This window comes from Helicoverpa armigera, chromosome 24 (genome assembly GCF_030705265.1).
Source record: "Helicoverpa armigera isolate CAAS_96S chromosome 24, ASM3070526v1, whole genome shotgun sequence".
Classification (NCBI taxonomy): domain Eukaryota; kingdom Metazoa; phylum Arthropoda; class Insecta; order Lepidoptera; family Noctuidae; genus Helicoverpa; species Helicoverpa armigera.
In genome coordinates this window covers 2,057,360-2,065,153 of record NC_087143.1, presented here as the reverse complement: position 1 = coordinate 2,065,153, position 7,794 = coordinate 2,057,360, and positions in this window count along the sequence as shown.

Sequence of the window (7,794 nt, the reverse complement as noted above, 5' to 3'; positions counted from 1 at the left end):
TTCGGTCTTGTGTTCGCTCTCAAGAGGCTCGTGTTACTATGTAAGTGTGATGCACAATGGGTCGAATGAAGGAAAAAAAAATGTGGTGAAATGACCATTGGGCGGATTATGCGTTTGAAGTAGCACATTGTTGGATTTTGTTTGGCTGTGATAATATTTTATTTGTGAGGTAAATAAGCTGGGCTTTCTTTGGGGAATGATATTGACGGGCGTACCTACATACGTAGATCACGCCTGATTGAGTCGAAGGCACAAGGGCATATTAGGTACACTAACACATTTTGCCAAAGAGATTTAAGATACCTACTGTACGTTTATTGTAATTGCATTTTGCCTATTATAAACTCTATATGACTATAATCTATTTTAAAATATCTTTTCATGATCTACAACAAGCCTTTTTAAACCAATAGTCGTACTGACTCAAGCCACAGATTGCTAAATAGTTACTTAATCTAACCAGGCTATTAGCTGGAGAAACCCAATTATCTTTTTCATGATCGAAAATATAATAGGTAATTTTAGTATGGCAGTTGATAAATTATATCTTGAATAGCCATTGGTGGCTGATAAAAAGGTGAAGGAAAAACATCTTGAGGAAACCTGGACTATAGTCTGAAATCACCAACCCGCATTGAGCAAGCGATTATGCTCAATCCTTCTCCGTGTGAGAGGAGGCCTGTGCCCAGCAGTGGGACGACAAAAAAAAGGCTGTAACAGTAACAGTAACCGTTGATAAATTGCGAAGCCCAAAAAACATTAAAAACACAACATTTCATTAAACAATCTTTCGTAAAAATTCAAATAACTCGTCGCATATTTACGGGCACTCCATTTTAGATATATTGTGTACATACATGGAATCCGGAGCCAGGTGTTCAAAGGTAAAGTCAGAGGCGGGGGGAGGGGGGTGCCTGAATTCGATTCCGGGCTATTGAAAAGTTTCAAGAGGCGAAAAGCTTCGACAAACGAAGCTAAGTGAATTTCGAGCCCTCGGAAAAGACAGGACCGGATTTGGGATACGTGAATTTGAAGAATATTGTTAGTATTGGAAACATTTGAGCGTTAACATCCTTAACTAGGTACCTATATAAACTTAACTAGGTACTAAATGAATTAATTAACATATCTCGAACATCTGAGAAATACAGACAGTAAGCAAAAACACGAAAAAACTGACGAGACTAAGTAAGTGAAAAACCTTATTGGTAATTATGTTTAATTAATTATTAAGTAATCATGTTTAATTAACTATCGTGATTCGTGACGCGTTTTTAAATACTACGTCAGAATCGTTAGGTTAGAAAGATGCTGGTAATTACTCTATAGAAAACAGCAGAGTTTCGAAGGGATCAAACATGTTCGATAACAAAAATGAAAATTTTTGTTGGCACATAGTGCTGAACACCAGTTGCAGTTAAGAAACAATAAAATATACGAATAAAGATACCATATAAATACTTAAAACAATTACTCTGACATACAAAATACGTGCCTGCACAGGCGGCTTGGTTCCAATTTTTATCAATCCCATTTCATTTCCCCTTACGAAAGTTTTCCTCCAATTTCGCGCTCTCGCCCCCGCCCTTTTAGTGTTGGGAGTACATAGCTGTTTTATTGTTATCGATAAATAAGTTAAAAAGACTAAGGTATTATGGGAAATCAATCAAACGGCGTAAATGTTAGACTGATTAACTGACTTTAAAAAAAGGAAATACTCTGTTTGATATATGTAGGCATGTGTGTATGTTTGTCCGCGATTATCTCACGTTTGCGCATCTATTTTGATGCAGTTTTCAGCATAGAATTTGTAGACTGAGGAGAAGAGTTTTATTGATTCGGTTTTATGTTTTTGTAAAAGTTTTTATTTTAGTTTAAGCATAATTTGGAAGTGTTCCTGTCAATCCGATAATACTTACAATATAACCGAAATGTATGTGGCATGTATATTTTTATAGTTATGCTAGAAAAAATATCATAACCAGGTAGGTACCAAAACTATTGTAGTTTATTTTATCAGTTATAATAAGTAACGTATCGACAAAACTCAGCAGCGTCTTAAACTGAAAGTATCGATAAGTTTAAAGCGCGTCACTACAGTTTAAACATTAAAGTATTTCTCGGGAGACGCGGACGTATCAAGCGATCATTTCTGTGTTATTACGCGACCGAATTCAATTGAGTAGCGTTTACAACGACACTCGCTTATTAACTGACCTACCTTATTTGATAGGATTTCCTCATTAGAATTTAATGATGACTAATTACTAAAAAACACTATTGCATTAAATTTACCTATTTGCAGTTTTATAATTAGCTCATTTCTTGAGCTGACTTTTATTTATTTTTCTATCTATTTCTTTTTAGTCAATTGAGATCTACGTAGTGAAAATAAAATTCAGCTGTACTTGATAACTGCTTATTGAACGAACATATTACAAAAAAAAAGATAAGTATTTTCAACAATTTCACACTCTTCAGTGATTTATTTCAGAAAAAAAAATGCATATATTTTTACCATAAGTTCTATGGCTACTGTTATAAATAAACTACAATATGAAACGTGGGTAAAACAGATCAGATGTTTATATCGAAAATAATGTGTGTTCCACTACGTAAAACAGCAGGCAAAATCTAGTCTTGCAAATATTAATTTAAATTTTACACGAAGCCTTATTCTATTTCACAGGTACAAAATAAAATATAATTTAATTCCAAAACTCTTTTCGTTTTCATAATTTGTTTTGTTGGGAACCGTTTAAAGAGCAATTTACTAAGTCCCCTCTTATTTATTGGACTCCTAAAATAATTTAGTTTCGTTAGAAAAATATAGCATTTTTTGTTTTTCAAAGAAATCCATGATTTTCTTTTAAATTGGTTCGCTTTAGTTAATTACTGTATTTTGGTGTAATTTGATTTAATGTTTTTAAGTGCGATGTTATTTATTATTTCCACCGTTTTGCCATTTTACATGTTATTTTTTTTTCTTTAAATAATCTCTAGTAAAAAGTATGCCTAATATTCCAGACGATACCTATATATTTAGAATCCAGAATCCAGATATACCTAATATTAGGTACCTACCTATTAAAAAAAATATCTTAATGTCTTAACGCAAAATTCTACTAAACTAAAATATTTACCAAAAACACTCTTCTCAAAATAGTTGTTACTCTTGACACGCTAATACAAAATTACCCTACTTAACAAAAAGGTGTTAATGTTGGCTAATCCTTAAGCCCTTTCACACGAGGCGGCGGACCGCAGCGTTGCGCCTATTACACGCTGCGATGAGCACGCGTAATGGGCCCTATTCATTGGTACTGAGAATTATACATGGTGTTGAGTTTTGGTTAAAATATAGAGTGTGAAAATAGATAATTACTTCATTATGCGAGGTTCTTCAGACAAGTTTGTAAATATATTCTTTGTTTGAGTATTTTGTGTGGTTTTAAAAATTAAAATCGCGTTCCTTTCCACTATGTTCCTCAGTATGTATGTACATCAGTGGTAACTGCCATGCACCTTAACTCAATAGTAATAAGTGCGACTTTCCTATAAAACTGTTACCTCTGACCTGAAGTTGACATAGTACCTATGAAGCAAAGTTTTCCAGTAAAGTAGCAATCAACTCAAAAAACGACTATACTTCTTTTTGTGCTGTTTACATCAACAGCATAATTCATTAGAATTTTTTAAATATATTACAAAACTGAAACCCGCCCCTACTTTGGCTACAGTTCCAGGTTTTACAGGCATTTTTTTCTTAACAAAGCATCCTGTATTCAATAAAATCGCCTTACGATTATTTACATCCAATAATATCAAAACCATTAGCACATAATTCCGTGAACATTCACATAATAACCACAATAATGTACCTCAGATATAATCCGCTCATTCACGGATCATAATCGTTCATTCACGGAACATATTCACTCATTTCATTCATTCAGTGAACATATTTAACGGTTTAATGGCCGGTGAACAGCGGGTGATCGCGGATTTGGGGGTTTTTTAACACGCTTTTATTAGGTTGATCTGTATGTAACTATGTATTTAAGGTAACTAATGTACCCATCTTCCAAGGATCGCTAAACATGCAACAGTGTATATTGTGTTATATTTGGTTGCGATTTATTTCTCACATCTAGATTAAAAGTAAATAAACGCAATAGGATATATGGTTATACCTATTTATTTACACATTTTTGTACACAGACATAATAAAGAAAGATGACACTAAAGAAAGAATTTACAAAGGTAATGCTTATTTATAAAGAAATCTCTTCCAGCATACCTGCGAAAGGAAAAATAATAAAAGAGATGTAGACAGTGTGTAAAAAGCAAGGGAAAAAATTAAAAATAAATTAACAATTCTCTAATTAATATTAACCATGTTTTGCATTCACTTACCTACTTACCTACAGTTATCTTCTATAAGTTCATTACACGTTAATTGACATATAATCTAATTAACATGTCAATAAGTCTATTAGTATTTATTTTTAATAAATACTGGAACTTAATTCTCGTTAGTTACCCATCGACACAGGTAAGATGACTTCCGTAGCAATATTAAACATAAGTAAAATAGGACGCGTTAATTTAAGAGGAAATTGTAAAGAAAATGCATTCACTCCTATGCAATTGAGTGGTGGTGTAAGTTACAAGACTAGAGCGGGTAAATAGTATGAGGAAGGATGGCTTTCCTGGTTTTGACGAATTCAATAAAGAAATGTTTAATTTTTTTATAATTTTAATTTTTTTTATTATGGATCCTAAAGCTCAATATTTAATATGGAGCAAAAGGATTAATTAAGCTTAGTTTCGTGCGGTTGGTCTTTGGATGGCTGACTATCTTGTTTGAGTTCCTCCATGTTTCAGAAGGCACGTAAATTCAGTGGACCCCGGCTTGCAACATCTTTGGCAGACGTTACGCGTAGCAAGAAGGCAGAAAGTCTGAAAACCTGTCTCATTGATAACTGAGTTAAGGAGGTCAGAAAGGCAGTCGATAGGATACGATCAAGTTCTCAGTGGCGTCCGGTTAGACTGGAAACCATAGGTATAGTTGGAACTGGGACAAAGATACTTAGGCTGATGATGACATCTTCGACATTTCGATAGTTCTACAAATTATTCTCCAACCCGCTATGGACCTTTAAATTGTACCACACATCGCTACAATGAATGAGTATCGTTAATCGCGTTATATTTTCCATTTCCAGTCGGCTCCAGAGGCAGTTCCTTCCAATTTCATTCACAATTAGCTGCAGCTATTTACCGCCCGCAAATCATACCTTAACTTTAATGTATTAGGAACTAGCTTTCATAGGAAATTGTCGCTTGTTATGGATAATTTTTGTGAGAGTCTTCTGAGAAAAAGGGAAAGTTATTTTCATAATGATGAAAAAGTTAGGTGCATCATAAAATTACTTTAGTTAAATGGCCATTCTTATGATTAAAAAATACATAGCAGCTTAAATATATGTATGTCTTTTTGTTCAGGATAGATGTCCTCTTTGAAAACTCTTTTAAAACACGTACCTATACAAGAATTGCTTTGTTGTTTTATTTTTTAATATTTAGGTACGTGTTTATATTTTTAGGTGTAATGAGTAGAAATTATATCACACAAGTTTTTTAATAATGTTTGGAATTAAAAAATAAAAACTGTGAGATGCAGTGGTTCCAAAGATCTTCTAAAATACAAAAAGTATTGTTGTTCGCTAATACTGCGGTTTGATCAAAACCTCTTTGTGAAATATATCCGTTTCCTTGTATTTCATAGAGGCGTATGATCTCCTAAACAAGTTGTATAACACTTCACACCATTGTACGAAGCACACTCCTGCGCAATTCACAACATAAGCTATTGCATTTTCAACCTTATCACAACTGTATACGGTTCTATTGACTGCAAATGTAACTTTGTAAGTTTACCTAATCCGCAAAAAAGTGTGATCCATTTGCGCAAAACGCTGTGCATTACAAACTTATATTTTGCGGTCAATAATTGAGTTTTCTGAAGAAATATCTATAGAATTAGAATTCTTGCAACCGCATAGTGATGCAAGAATCAAATTCTTGTCGGTGCTATTGTGTGAAGGCGTTAGTTTTGACACAAAATAGTTTTTTTTCTATTATTTTGTAAGTATTTTGCACAAGTTTCGAGTGTGTATAATCTGATGTTTCTTGCGTGTGTCGGCTGTTAAGGATGTAAGATTATATTTTTTTTGTGTCAAAATAATGCTTTCGGCGTATATTGGGATATTACTTATCTGTTTGTTTGTAATCTTCAAGTGAGAAGAAATCTAATACACCGGTGTGACAATGTGGCCAAAATACTGTCGAAAATATAACAAATGGAAAAAGTACCTATTGTATCATGAAATGAAGTAGCCACCGCAATCACATTGGCTTGTTTAAAAAAAATCTTCCCGATTCCCTTATGAGTCTTCAATTCTTATCCAAATGTTTATTTTATGTGAGGAATACATGCCTATTAATAAGTATTTGTGTAAATACGTAGATAACTGCACTTTGTTTATGTACCTACTTATGTAATAATTAAGAAAATTTGTCAACATTCATTAATTTATTAATGACCAGTATGGAGACAACTGAATTTTCCAGATAATTTCGTACAAATGATATTCCAATTTTAATTAAACTTCCTTATTTGTCGTAATGAGCATTTATATTAGCCATTTTCAACTCAGAGTCAAAATATAACTCATAACTATACTAACACAGCTAGGTCTTCCACGACACGACAGTACGACAAACGCAAAATCGCTCTCAAATAATCGTTCAGCAATTAAAACTGCTTATTTCCTTAATTCAGAGCAATCGGACGTTTAAAGAGCCTTCTCTGAACTCCCAAACAAATTCCAACCTTATATCAACGTCCTAAAATGCATATTAGGTTACACTAAAGGGATGATTTTCCTATCAATATTTTATGGGAGAATATAGACTTTATGCCGGTGGGATTAAGGTTTAATTTTGTGTAGCAAGCGATGATGAGGCGACGTAAATGGGAAATTGTGCGCTAACTCGCCGCCGTCGGAATAAAACAACTCTTTGCGCTAATAATGAGAAAGAATGTACAGAGTAGTTTTGTAGACAGAGATTGCAATTGCCTTTCTATGTAACGAGAGGCTTTTTTGGGAGAAATTACCATCAGAATTTGTGTATAATAAAACTAACTTAGGTACCTATTCTACTGTCTTTATTTTTATTATTCATCAATAAGCAACTCACTCTCTACTTAAAGTGATTTCCATTTTTTTTGTCCTAAACTGACTTAGGTTAATGTAAACAAACGTTGATAAAAAAATACATAAAAGTATTGCCCTACTTGTAGATACCTACCTAAGTAGTAGTAGTTAAAATTAATTTTGTTTGATGTTTTCTTTTTTATTGGACCACAATATCCGTACAGTTTTATTTTCTTTATAACTTACCAGCACGCACGCAATTGAATTCAAATAAGGAAAAATAGTGTAGGTAACAACATAAAATAATCGGTAGGTACTTTAATTTTTAATTAGGTACCATACCATTTTAATCAGCAACCTCTGTTTACCAAGGCTACTCTGTGCACCAGATCGTTCCGAATCAAACGTCGAACATTAACCATTAGGGATGTGCACTTGGCGCAAGAATTGCTTTCTTGCTTGATTACTTCGTTTGCTGGCAGTTTGTGCATGTTTCTTGTTTACTGATGCTGTGCTGTTATCTCAATAGGTAGCATCATTATTTGTTTTAGAAGCTCTGTTATTAAACTGA